Here is a 14,099-nt window from a genome sequence, read left to right on the forward strand (position 1 = left end):
AAAACTCTAAGCTAAGACTCTAAGCTAAAAAACTCTAAACTCTTAACTAAAACTAAACTAAACTAAAACTCTAAGCTAAGTCTCGTAGGTAAAACTCCAAACTCTCAACTAAATATAAATTAAACTAGAACTCTAACAAAAACTCTAAGATAAAACTCTAAGATAAAACTATAAACTATTCAATATTACCAAACGAAACTTCAACTTTAACAAAAAATCTAAGATAAGACTATAAGCTAAAACTCTAAAATCTGATAAAAATAAAATATACAAAAAAGAGACATAGTTACATATAAGAATATTATAAGATAAAAACACTGAACTATTATATTAAACATACCTGTAACTGAAATCTTAACAAAAACTCTATGCCGAGACTCTAAGCTAAATTTCCGGGCACATACCAAAAACTAAACTAAACGAGTAAGCTGACATAAACTCAATGCTCTGAAACCAGGGTAATAAACTAATCTAGAATATAAATGAAAAATAAAATAGAAATCTAAAAGAAAATTAAATGTAAAACATAAAATTATTAAATAAAAGAAAAATAAAATAGAACTCTAACAAAAACTCTAAGCTAAGACTCTAAGTTAAAACTCTAAACTCTTAACTAAAACTAAACTAAACTAGAACTCTAACAAAAACTCTAAGCTAAGACTCAGCTAAAACTCGAAACTCTTAACTAAAACTTAACCAAACTATAAATTTCAATAAATCTCTAAACTATAACTCTAAGCTAAAAATCTAAATTCTTAACTGTAACTAAACTAAACTTTAACTCTAACTAAATCTCTAATCTAAGACTCTATGGTAAAACTCTAAACTATAAAATAAAACTAAATTAAACTAGAGATCAAAATAAAACTAAGCAAAAATCTCTAAACTCTTAACTAAAACTTAACTAAACTAGAATTCAAATTAAAACTCTATGTATATTATGAAACTACTTACTAAAACTAAATTATCATATAAATTCAATAAAACCTCTAATCAAATACTCTAATCTATAATGTCAAAACTCTTAACTAAAATTAAAATTAATTATAACTCCAGAGAGAACTCTAAGCTAAAACTCAGCTAAAACTCTAAAATCTTAACTAAAACTAAACCAAACTAAACTAAAACTCTAAGCTAAGTCTCTAAGGTAAAACTCCAAACTCTTAACTATAACTAAACTAGAACTCTAACAAAAACTCTAAGCTAAGACTCTAAGCTAAAACTCTAAACTCTTAACTAAAGCTAAACTAAACTAGAACTCTAACAAAACACTATGCTAAGACTCTAGGATGGAACATTAAACTTTTAAATAAAACTAAGGTAAACTAGAACTCTAATTAAAACTCTAAGTCTAAGCTAAAACTCTAAACTCAGCTAGAACTTCAACATAAAATTTAAACTAAGACTCTAAGCTAAAAACTCTTAACTAAAACTGAACTAAACTAGAACTCTAATGAAAACCCTCAAGATACGACTCTAAGCTAAAACTCTAAACTCTTAAATAAAACTATACTAAGTCTAAGTCTCTAAGTTAAAACACCAAACTCTTAACTATAACTAAACTAAAGTAGAACTGTAACAAAAACTCTAAGCTAAGACTCTAAGCTAAAACTCTTAAATCTTAAATATTACTAAAATTAAATATAACTATAACACAAAATATTAGCTAAGACTCTAAGATAAAAATCTAAACTCTTAAATATAAGAAAACTAAACTAGAACTATTACATAAAATATAATCTATTAATATAAGATAAAAAAAATATACTATAAAATATAAATAAAATAATCTAGAAATTTAACGCAAAATATAAGATAAGATTATAAGATAAAACTCTAAACTATCAGCTAAAAATAAACTGAAATAGAACTCTAACTATAATTATAAGGTATGACTCTAAGGTAAAACTGTAAACTCTTAACTATAACTTTGCTAAACTATAACTTTAACTAAAACTATAGGATATGACTATAATCTATAACTCTAAACTATTAACTATAACTAAAATAAAATAGAACTATAACTAAAACTCTAATATAAGACTATAATTTAAAAATCATAACTAAAACTAAACTAAACTAGAACTCTGACAAAAACTGTAAGGTAATACTCTAAGATAAAACTCGAAACTCTTGACTAAAACTTAACTAAACTACAACTTTAAGTAACACTCTAAGCTATGACTCTAAGATAAAACTCTAAATTCTTAACTATAACTATAACTAAACTACAACTCTAACTGTAAATATAATATCTGACTATATGGTCAAACTCTAAACTCTTATGTAAAACTAAACTAGAACTATAACAAAAGCTATAATCTAAGACTCTAAGCTAAAAAACTCTAAACTCTTAAATAAAAATAAACTAAACTAAAACTATAAGCTAAGTCTCTAATGTAAAACTCAGAACTCTTAACTATATCTAAAATAAACTAGAACTCTAAAAAAAACTCTAAGGTAAGACTCTAAGATAAAAATCTAAACTATTAACTATAACTAAACTAAACCACAACTCTAGCAAAAACTTTAAGCTAAGACTCTAAGCTAAAACTCTAAACTATTAACTTAAACTAAACTAGAACTTCAACAAAAACTCTAAGCTAATACTCTAAGCTAAAAACTCTAGACTCTTAACTAAAACTAAACTAAACTACAACTCTAACAAAAACTCTAAGTTAAGAATCTAAGCTAAAATTCTAAACTCGTAACTAAAACTAAACTAAACGAGAACTCTAACAAAAACTATATGCTATTACTCTAAGGTAAAACACCAAACTCTAAACAAAAAGTAAACTAAACTAGAACTCTAACTGAAACTCAAAGGTAAAACATCAAATTTTTAACTAAAATTAAAATAAACTAGAACTCTAACGAAAACTGTAAGCTAAGACTTTAAGTTAAAACTCTAAACTCGTAACTAAACCTAAACTAAACTAGATCTCTAAGAAAAACTCTAAGCTAAGACTCAGATAAAACTCGAAACTCTTAACTAAAACTTAACTAAACTCCAACTTTAAGTAAATATCTAAGCTATAACTATAAGATAAAAATCAAAATTCTTAACTGTAACTAAACTAAACTTTAAATCTAACTAAATCTATAATCTAAGACTCTATGGTAAAACTCTAAAACTCTTAGCTAAAACTAAATTAAACTAGAAATATAAATAAAACTAATCAAAGACTCTAAGATAAAATCTCTAAACTCTTAACTAAAACTTAACTAAACTGGAACTCTAATTAAAACTCTAAGTCTAAGCTGAAACTCTAAACTAAAACTAAACTATACTAGAACTTCAACATAAACTCTAAACTAAGACTCTAAGCTAAAAACACTAAACTCTTAACTAAAACTAAACTTAACTAGAACTCTAACAAAAACTCTAAGCTGAGACTCAGCTAAAACTCTAAAATCTTAACTAAAACTTAACCAAACTAAACTAAAACTCTAAGCTAAGTCTCTAAGGTAAAACTCCAAACTCTTAACTATAACTAAACTAAACTAGAACTCTAACAAAAACTCTAAGCTAAGACTCTAAGCTAAAACTCTAAACTCTTAACTAAACTAAACTAGAACTCTAACAAAAACTCTAAGATAAGACTCTAAGCTAAAACTCTAAACTCTTAACTAAAACTAAACTAAAACTCTAAGCTAAGTCTCTAAGGTAAAACACCAAACTCTTAACTATAACTAAACTAAACTAGAACTCTAACAAAAACTCTAAGCTAAAACTTTTAACTATTACTAAACTAAACTAGAACTCTAACAAAAACTCTAAGCTAAGACTCTAAGCTAAAACTCTAAACTCTTAACCAGAAGTAAACTAAACTAGAACTCTAACAAAAACTCTAAGCTAAGAATCTAAGCTAAAAACTCGAAACTCTTAAATATAACTAAACTAAACTAGAACTCTAACAAAAAACTCTAAGCTAAGACTCTAAGCTAAAACTCTAAACTCTTAACTAAAACTAAACTAAACTAGAACTCTAACAAAAACTCTAAGCTAACACTCTAAGCTAAAACTCTAAACTCTTAACTATAACTAAACTAAACTATAACTTTAACTAAAACTCTAAGTCTAATTAAAACTCTAAGTCTAAGCTAAAACTCTAAACTAAACTAGAACTTCAACAAAAAACTCTAAACTAAGACTCTAAGCTAAAAACTCTAAACTCTTAACTAAAACTAAACTAGAACTTTAATTAAAACTCTAAGTCTAAGCTAAAACTATAAACTCTTAACTAAAACTAAACTAAACTAAAACTCTAAGCTAAGTCTCTAAGGTAAAACACCAAACTCTTAACTATTACTAAACTAAACTAGAACTCTAACACAAACTTTAAGCTAAAACTCTAAGCTAAAATTCTAAACTCTTAACTATTACTAAAATAAACTAGAACTCTAACATAAACTATAAGCTAAGGCTCTAAGCTAAAGCTCTAAACTCGTAACTAGAAGTAAACTAAACTAGAACTCAAACAGAAACTTTAAGCTAAGACGATAAGCTAAAAACTCGAGACTATTAACTATAACTAAACTAAACTAGAACTCTAACACAAACTATAAGCTAAGCCTCTAAGATAAAACTCTAAACTCTTAACTAAAACTAAACTAAACTAGAACTCTAACTAAAACTCTAAGCTATGACTCTGAGGTAAAACTCTAAACTCTGAACTATAACTAAACTAAACAATATCTTTAACTAAAACTCTAAGCTATGACTCTAAGCTAAAACTCTAAATTCTAAATTATAACTACATTAAACTGTAACTATAACTAAAACTCTAAGGTAAAACTCTAAGCTAAAACACTAAACACTTAAATATAACTAAAATAAACTGAAGCTCTAACAAAAAATATAAGCTAAGAGTCTAAGCTAAAACTCTAAACTCTTAACTAAAACTTAAATAAACTAAAGCTGTAAGTAAAACTATAAGATATGACTCTAAGCTAAAACTCTTAATTCTTAACTATAACTAAACTAAACTTCAACTTTAACTAGAACTCTAAGCTGAATCTCTTATTTAAAAATCTAAACTCTTAACTAAAACTAAACTAAACTAGAACTCTAACAAAAACTTTTAGCTAAGACTCTAAGCTAAAAAACTCAAAACACTTAACTAAAACCAAACTATAATAAAATTCTGAGCTAAGTCTCTAAGGCAAAACTCCAAACGCTTAACTATGTGTAAAAAAAGCTAGAACTCTAACAAAAAAACTCTAATATAAGACTATATCCCAAATAAAAAAACTATTCTCTATTACTAAAAGAAAATACAAGTCAAAATAAAACTCAAGTATAAAAATATAATCTAAAAATCTACTATCTCAAATATAACTAAGATAAGATAAAGACTCAACAAAACCAGAAAAAGTGAATAGTAGCTAAAAAATCTAAAATCGAAGCTAAAAATAAACTAAAACAGATATCTAACAAAACATCAAAGCTAATAGTCTAAGCTAAAATTCTAAACTCTTAACTAATACTAAACTAAACTAGACCTCTAACTAAAATCTAAGCTAAGACTCTAAGCTAAAACACTAAACTCTTAACTAAAATTAAACTAAACTAGAACTCTAACAAAACTCTAAGCTAAGACTCTAAGCTTAAAAACTCAAAACTCTTAACTGAAACTTAACAACTAAACTATGACTCTAACTAAAACTCTAAGATGAGAATCTAAGCTAAAACAATAAACTATTAAATAAAACTAAACTAGAACTCTAACTAAAAACCTATCAAATGTGTATTAGTTACAAATTCAAAATATGAAATAAAACTAAAATAAACTAGAAATCAAAATTAAAATAAATTTTAAAACAACAAACTATTAAATAAAACTAAACTAAAATAGAACTCTAACAAAAATTCTAATCTAAGACTCTATGCTAAAACTCTAAACTCTTAACTAAAACTAAACTAGAACTCTAACAAAAACTCTAAGCTAAGACTCAGATAAAACTCGAAACTCTTAACTAAAACTTAACCAAACTATAACTCTAAGTAAAACTCTAAGATATTACTCTAAGCTAAAAATAAAAATTCTTAACTGTAAATAAAGTAAACTTTAAATCTAACTAAAACTCTAAGATAAGACTCTATGGTAAAACTCTAAACTCTTAGCTAAAACTAAATTAAACTAGAACTCAAAATAAAACTAAGCTAAAATCTCTAAACTCTTAACTAAAACTAAACTAAACTGGAACTCTAATTAAAACTCTAAGTCTAAGCTGAAACTCTAAACTAAAACTAAACTAAACTAGAACTTCAACATAAACTCTAAACTAAGACTCTAAGCTAAAAACACTAAACTCTTAACTAAAACTAAACTTAACTAGAACTCTAACAAAAATTCTAAGCTGAGACTCAGATAAAACTATAAACTCTTAACTAAAACTTAACAAAACTAAACTAAAACTCTAAGCTGAGTCTCTAAGTTAAAACACAAAACTCATAACTATAACTAAACTAGAAATATAAGCTAAGAACTATTAGATAAAACTCCAAACTCTTAAATAAAACTAAACTAAACTAAACTAGAAGTCTAGATAAAACTCTAAGTCTAAGATAAAACTCTAAACTAAACTAGAAATTCAACAAACAACTATAAACTAAGACTATAAGCTAAAAACTATAAACTCTTAACTAAAACTAAAGTAAACTGGAACCCTAATAAAAAGTGTAAGATAAGACCCTAAGCTAAAACTCTAAACTCTTAACTAAAACTAAACTAAACTAAAACTCTAAGCTAAGTCTCTAAGGTAAAACACTCTAAACTCTTAACTAAAACTAAACTAAACTAGAACTCTAACAAAAACTCTAAGCTAAGATTCTAAGCTAAAACTTAAAACACTAAACTGAAACTAAACTAAACTAAAACTCTAAGCTAAGTCTCTGAGGTAAAACTCAAAACTCTAAACTATAACTAAAATAAACCAAAATTATAACAAAAACTCTAAGCTAAGACTCTAAGTTAAAACTCTAAACTCTTAACTAAAACTAAACTAAACTATAACTCAAAAAAAAACTATAAACTATGTCTCTAAGGTAAAATTCCAAACTCTTAACGATAACTAAAATAAACTATACCTCTAATTAAAACTCTAAGTCTAAGCTAAAACTCTAAACTAAACCAGAACTTCAACAAAAAACTTTAAACTAAGACTCTAAGATTAAAACACTAAACTATTAACTAAAACTAAACTAGAACTCTAATAAAAACTCTAAGATATGACTCTAAGCTAAAACTCTAAACTCTTAACTAAAACTAAACTAAACTAAAACTCTAAGATAAGTCTCTACGGTAAAACATCAAACTCTTAACTATAACTAAACTAAACTATAACTCTAGCAAAAACTCTAAGCTAAAACTCTTAACTATTACTAAACCCAACTAGAACTCTAACACAAACTATAAGCTAAGACTCTAAGATAAAACTCTAAACTCTTAACCAGAAGTAAACTAAACTAGAACTCTAAAAGAAACTCTAAGCTAAGACTCTAAGCTAAAAACTCGAGACTCTTAACTATAACTAAACTAAACTAGAACTCTAACACAAACTAAAAGCTAAGACTCTAAGCTAAAACTCTAAACTCTTAACTAAAACTAAACTGAACTAGAACTCTAACTAAAACTCTAAGGTAAAACTCTAAACTCTTAACTATAACTTGACTAAACTATAACTTTAACTAAAACTCTAAGCTATGAATCTAAGCTAAAACTCTAAATTCTTAACTATAACTAAACTAAACTAGAACTCTAACTAAAACTCTAAGCTAAGACTCTAAGGTAAAACTCTAACTCTTAACTCTTTACTAAAACTAAACTAAACTAGAACTCTAACAAAACTCTAATCTAAGACTCTAAGCTAAAATTCGAAACTCTTAACTAAAACTTAACTAAACTACAACTTTAAGTAAAACTCTAAGCTATGACTCTAAGCTAAAACTCTAAATTCTTAACTATAACTAAACTAAACTTCAACTCTAACTATAATTCTAAGCTAAGACTATATGATAAAACTCTAAACTCTTAACTAAAACTAAAGTAAACTAGAACTCTAACAAAAACTCTAAGCTAAGACTCTAAGCTAAAAACTCTAAACTCTTAACTAAAACTAAACTAAAACTCTAAGCTAAGTCTCTAAGGTAAAACTCCAAACGCTTAACTATATCTAAACTAAACTAGAACTCTAACAAAAACTCTAAGCTAATACTCTAAAATAAAAAACTAAACTCTTAACTATAAATAAAACAAACTTCAACTCTAACAAAAACTATAACCTAAGACTCTAATCTAAAACTCTAAACTCTTAAATAAAACTAAGCTAAACTAGAGCTTCAACAAAACTCTAAGCTAAGACTCTACGCTAAAAACTTTAAACTCATAACAGAAACTAAAATGAACTAGAGCTCTAACAAAAACTTTAAGCTAAGACTATAAGATAAAAATCTAAACTCTTAACTAAAACTAAACTAAACTAGAACTCTAACTAAAACTCTAAGCTAAGACTCTAGGGTAAAACTCTAAACTCTTAACTAAATGTAAACTAAACTATAGCTCTAACTGAAACTCAAAGGTAAAACTTCAAATTCTTAACTAAAATTAAACTAAACTAGAACTCTAACAAAAACTCTAAGCTATGACTCTAAGTTAAAATTCTAAACTCTTAACTAAAACTAAACTAAACTAGGACTGTAACAAAAACTCAAAGCTAAGACTCAGCTAAAACTCGAAACTCTTAACTAAAACTTAACCAAACTATAACTTTAAGTAAAACTCTAAGCTATGACTGTAAGCTAAAAATCTAAATTCTTAACTGTAACTAAACTAAACTCTAACTCTAACTAAAACTCTAAGCTAAGACTCTATGGTAAAACTCTAAACTCTTAGCTAAAACTAAATTAAACTAGATCTCTAAATAAAACTAAGCTAAGAATCTAAGCTAAAAACTCTAAACTCTTAACTAAAACTAAAATAGAATTCAAATTGAAACTCCTAAGTCTAAGCTAAAGCTCGAAACCAAAAATAAACTAAACTATAACTTAACAAAAAAACCTAGAATGAAACTTTTCGACAAAAAAAAGTAACTCTTAACTAAAATTCAACTAAACTAGAACTCTAACAAAAACTCTAAGCTGAGACTCAGCTAAAACTCTAAAATCTTAACTAAAACTTAACAAAACTAAACTAAACTAAAACTCTAAACTATTACTATAATGTAAAAAAACAAAATATTAAATATATATCCAATAGACTAGAACTATAGCTAAAACTATAAGCTAAGAATATATGCCAAAAAAATAAACAAATGAATATAGCTGAACCTACCCAGTACTCTAACAAATACAATTAGCTATTACTCAAAGCTAAAAATCTTAACCTCTTAACTCTAAACATGCTAGAAAACTATATATAGTAAAAAATCTAAGTCTAAGCTAAAACTCTAAACTAAACTAGAACTTCAACAAAAAACTCTAAACTAAGACTCTAAGCTAAAAACTCTAAACTCTTAACTAAAACTAAACTAAACTAGAACTCTAATTAAAACTCTAAGATAAGACTCTAAGCTAAAACTCTATACTATTAAATAAAAATGAACTAAAATAAAACTCTAAGATATATCTCTAAGGTAAAACTCTAGATTCTAAACTATAACTAAACTAGAACTCCAATAAAAACTGTAAGCTAAGACTCTAATGTAAAACTCTAAACTCTTAAGTAAAACTAAAATAAACTAAAACTCTAAGCTATTAATCTAAGCTAGAACTCCAAGCTCTTAACTAAATCTAAACTAAACTAGAGATCTAACTAAAACTCTAAGGTAAGAATCTAAGCTAAAACTCGAAACTCTTAACTAAAACTAAAACAAACTAGTACTCTAAAATAAACTATAATATTAGACTCAAAGCTAAAACTCTAAACTCTTAACTAAAACTAAACTAAACTAGAACTCTAATTAAAACTCTAAGTCTAAGCTAAAACTCTAAACTAAACTAGAACTTCAACAAAAAACTCTAAAGTAAGACTTTAAGCTAAAAACTCTTAACTAAAACTAAACTAGAACTCTAATAAAAACTCTAAAATAAGACTCTAAGGTAAAACTCTAAACTCTTAACTAAAACTAAACTAAACTAAAACTCTAAGCTAAGTCTCTAAGGTAAAACACCAAACTCTTAACTATGACTAAACTAAACTAGAACTCTAGCAAAAACTCTAAGGTAAAACTCTAAATTCTTAACTATTACTAAACTCAACTAGAACTCTAACACAAACTATAAGCTAAGACTATAAACTAAGACTCTAAACTCTTAACTAGAAGTAAACTAAACTAGAACTCTAACAGAAACTCTAAGCTAAGACTCTAAGCTAAAAAATCGAGACTCTTAACTATAACTAAAATAAACTAGAACTCTAACATAAACTATAAGCTAAGACTCTAAGCTAAAACTCTATACTCTTAACTAAAACTAAACTGAACTAAAACTCTAACTAAAACTCTAAGCTATGACTCCAATGTAAAACTTTAAACTCTTAACTATAAATTGACTAAACTATAACTTTAACTAAAACTCTAAGCTATGACTCTAAGCTAAAACTCTAAATTCTTAGCTATAACTAAACTAAACTAGAACTCTAACTAAAACTCTAAGCTAAGACTCTAAGATAAAACTCTAAACTCTTAATTAAAACTAAACTAAACTAGAACTCTAACTAAAACTCTAAGCTAAGATTCTAAGCTAAAAACTCTAAACTCTTAACTAAAACTAAACTAAACTAAAACTCTAAGCTAAGACTCTAAGCTAAAACTCTAAACTCTTAACTATTACTAAACTAAGCTACAAATTTAAAAAAAACTCTAAGCTAAGACTCTAAGCTTTTGGGCGGGGGGCTTCGTTCGGGGTGGGGGTAGGGGGATCGGGGCCCTTTGGGGTTGGGGTATAGGACCTCACAACACTGTTTAAATAGAACTTGTGTATTATAACGACCACAGAGTTTCATCCTCAAATCCTCTTCTAAAACATCTTCTAAAATCATCTTTTAAAATGTCTCTAACTGTTTTGCCGAAATAATTCCCTAAAATGTTTAAAACGGTTTCGCCCAAATAATCCCCTAAAAGTAATTTCTGCGTGTTCCTATTGTTTTGGCATCCCTGCGCTGTCACATTTGAAATTCCTAGGAAAACCTTTCCTGCGTTAATATCTTCATCTCATAGATGTTCCTAGCTACACCATTAAGGTTTCGTTAGAATATCAATTTATCTCTCCGACTTAAAGATCAGTGAAGCCGTATTTAAAAATAGAATTTCTATCTCTTTAGACTCTTGCATAATTCCAAGATAACAAGCGATGTCATTTCTAATTCCTGACACTAAAGATCAATGAAGCCCTATTTAAAAATAGAATATTAATTTTTCTCTCTGACCTAAAGAGCGTTTATCCCTCAGATCTAAGATCAAAGAAGCCATACTTGTTTCTTTATTCCCCTTTTCGTAAATCAATAATCCCCCTAGCGATTATGTAAATCAAGTTCTCAGAAATTCTCTCCCCTTTCGTGAATCAATAATTCCCCTTGATTATGTAAATCAATTTCATCGAAACCATGAAACATCCATCAAAGTGAGAAAAATCCTGTTTTTTTTCATTCTCACTGACAAAAACCATAAACCAGACATAAATTGCTGTTGACATCCATGAAAAACATCAAATAAATTGACCAACACTCATAACCGTCCGAGAAACATCCATTAATGTGTGAAAAATCCTGTTTTTTCAAGTGAGAAAAATCCTGTTTTTTCATTCTCAGTGACAAAAACCATAAAAACATGCATAAATTATGTTCGCGTCGGAGTCAATAAGGCCTTTCTACTAGAAACTATTACGTATATGAGGGGATTCACCCCCTCGTCAATGCCTCACTTTTTACGCTAAAGTTCGAATTTTGTTCCAATTCTTCAAGAATGACCCATGAATCACAAGAGGTGATGCCAAGAGGGGGACCGTTTAATTAGAATAAATAGCTCAATTGAAAGTAAGGGGGTGAACCCCCTCATATACGTAATAATTCCTGTTCGTTTTAAGTTTTGATGTTGCTCAAAACTAAAAAAATAAATAAATAAAAAATAAACACGCATCCGTGATCTTTCTTCTGGCAAAAAATATAAAATTCACATTTTTACAGATATGAGCTTGAAACCTCTACAGTAGGGCTCTCTGATACGCTGAATCTGATATTGTGATTTTCATTAAGATTTTGTGACTTTTAGGGTGTGTTTCTCCCTTTTTCCGAAACAAGGCGAATTTTCTCAGGCTCGTAACTTTTAATGGGTAAAACACTAAGCTTGATGGAACTTATATATTTAAAATCAGCATAAAAATACGATTCTTTTGATGTATCTATCGGTACCAAAAATCCGTTTTTTAGAGTTTCGGTTACTATTGAGCCGGGTCGCTCCTTACTTACAGTTCACTATCACGAACTGTTTGACACGATTGTTTCACTTCGAACTTGTCTACAAAATTAAAAAAAAAAGAAGGTTTTTTTAACTGAAAGTAAGGGGCGACATTAAAACTTAAAACGAACAGAAATTATTCCGTATATGAAAGCGGCTGTCCCCTCCGCAACGCCACGCGCTTTTCGCTAAAGTTTTTTATTGTTTTAAAAAAATAGAGTTGTGAGAAGGAGTCAAACTTTAGCGTAAAGAGCGAGGTGTTGAGGAGGGGACAGCCCCTTTCATATACGGAATAATTTCTGTTCGTTTTAAGTTTTAATGTCGCTCCTTACATTCATTTCTCGCTCTTTACGAATAATTTCTGATTGTTTTAAGTTTTAATGTTGCTCCTTTCTATCAGTTGAAAAAAGTTGTTTTTTTATTTAATTTCTGACCGTTTTTAAATAATGCTGGGAAATCCGGTGTCCCCTTCATAAAAATGTCCCTTCCCCCACGGAAACATCCTCCATGGAAAGATCCTCCCCCGACCCCCCTCCTCCCACCAGAAAAAAATCCATCCTGAAGCGTCGGTATACTTCCAATTTACCAAAACTATATGTAAACAATGGGCAAAGTTCATAAATTACAGCCCTTCCTCTGGGAACTGTGGGGGATTAAGTGATCCTCAAAGACATATTTACTAGATTTTCGCCTATATGAAACCAAAATGGCAGTCTTAAAATTTTGATTCGGTGACTCCGGGAAAAAAATAATTATGGGAGGCGGCCTATTTACCCCCTGATATGCTGGGTTAATTATAAAGACCACTAGAACTTTTAATTTCCGTTCAGATGAGCCCTCTGACGAATATAATAGGACTACTGGATCGATATGATCACCCCTGGGAAAAAAAAACAACAAAAAACAACAAACAAATACGCATCCGTGATCTTTCTTCTGGCAAAAAATACGAAATTCCACATTTTTGCAGATAGGAGCTTAAAGACTTCTATAGTAGGGTTATCTAATATGCTGAATCTGATGGTGTGATTTTCATTAAAGTTCTATGACTTTTAGGGGCTGCCTCTCCCTTTTTTCGAAAATAAGGCAAATTTTCTCAGGCGCGTAACTTTTGATGGGTAAGACTAAAATTAATGAAACTAATATATTTGAAATCAGCATAAAAATCCAACTATATTGATGTATCTATTGGTATCAAAATTCCAGTTTTAGAGTTTTGGTTACTATTGAGCTGGGCTGCTCCTTGCTTACAGTTCGTTACCACGAACTGTTTGATAATCATGAAATGTCCTTTTCAGATCCAAAACGACAGTCAATCATTGAACTGAGGTCATTCTGCAGAGGTGATGCCAAATTAAACTGAAATAAAAAATAAAGCAATAATCTAAAAATGCTTTACTTTTATACTGTTAGAAGTGTCCTTAAATGGTTTACTTTTACCGTACCAAAACTCCTATATTGCTTTGTGTTTTTAGTAAAGCGCTAGTTTTCTCTAATCCTACAGACATAGGGAAATATGACCAGCTGATTTATTTGCACTAATTTTATTGATATATGCTAATTAGGCTGTTAAGTAATAATTTTTGTTCGTTGTAAGTTTCAACTTCGCTCTTTAGTTCCCTCGGAAAAACTTTGCTTTTTCA

At 28.1% G+C, this 14,099-nt stretch overlaps 1 protein-coding gene across 1 annotated transcript in view; it reads left to right on the forward strand.

Moving 5' to 3' along the window:
• LOC148956437 (uncharacterized) overlaps nucleotides 1-14,099 on the forward strand; it is a 570,204-nt gene that overhangs the window by 254,075 nt on the left and 302,030 nt on the right. The window lies entirely within an intron of this gene.

The sequence above is a fragment of the Artemia sp. Qi Xiang Cuo genome, chromosome 1 (assembly GCF_049724085.1).
Source record: "Artemia sp. Qi Xiang Cuo chromosome 1, ASM4972408v1, whole genome shotgun sequence".
Classification (NCBI taxonomy): domain Eukaryota; kingdom Metazoa; phylum Arthropoda; class Branchiopoda; order Anostraca; family Artemiidae; genus Artemia; species Artemia sp. Qi Xiang Cuo.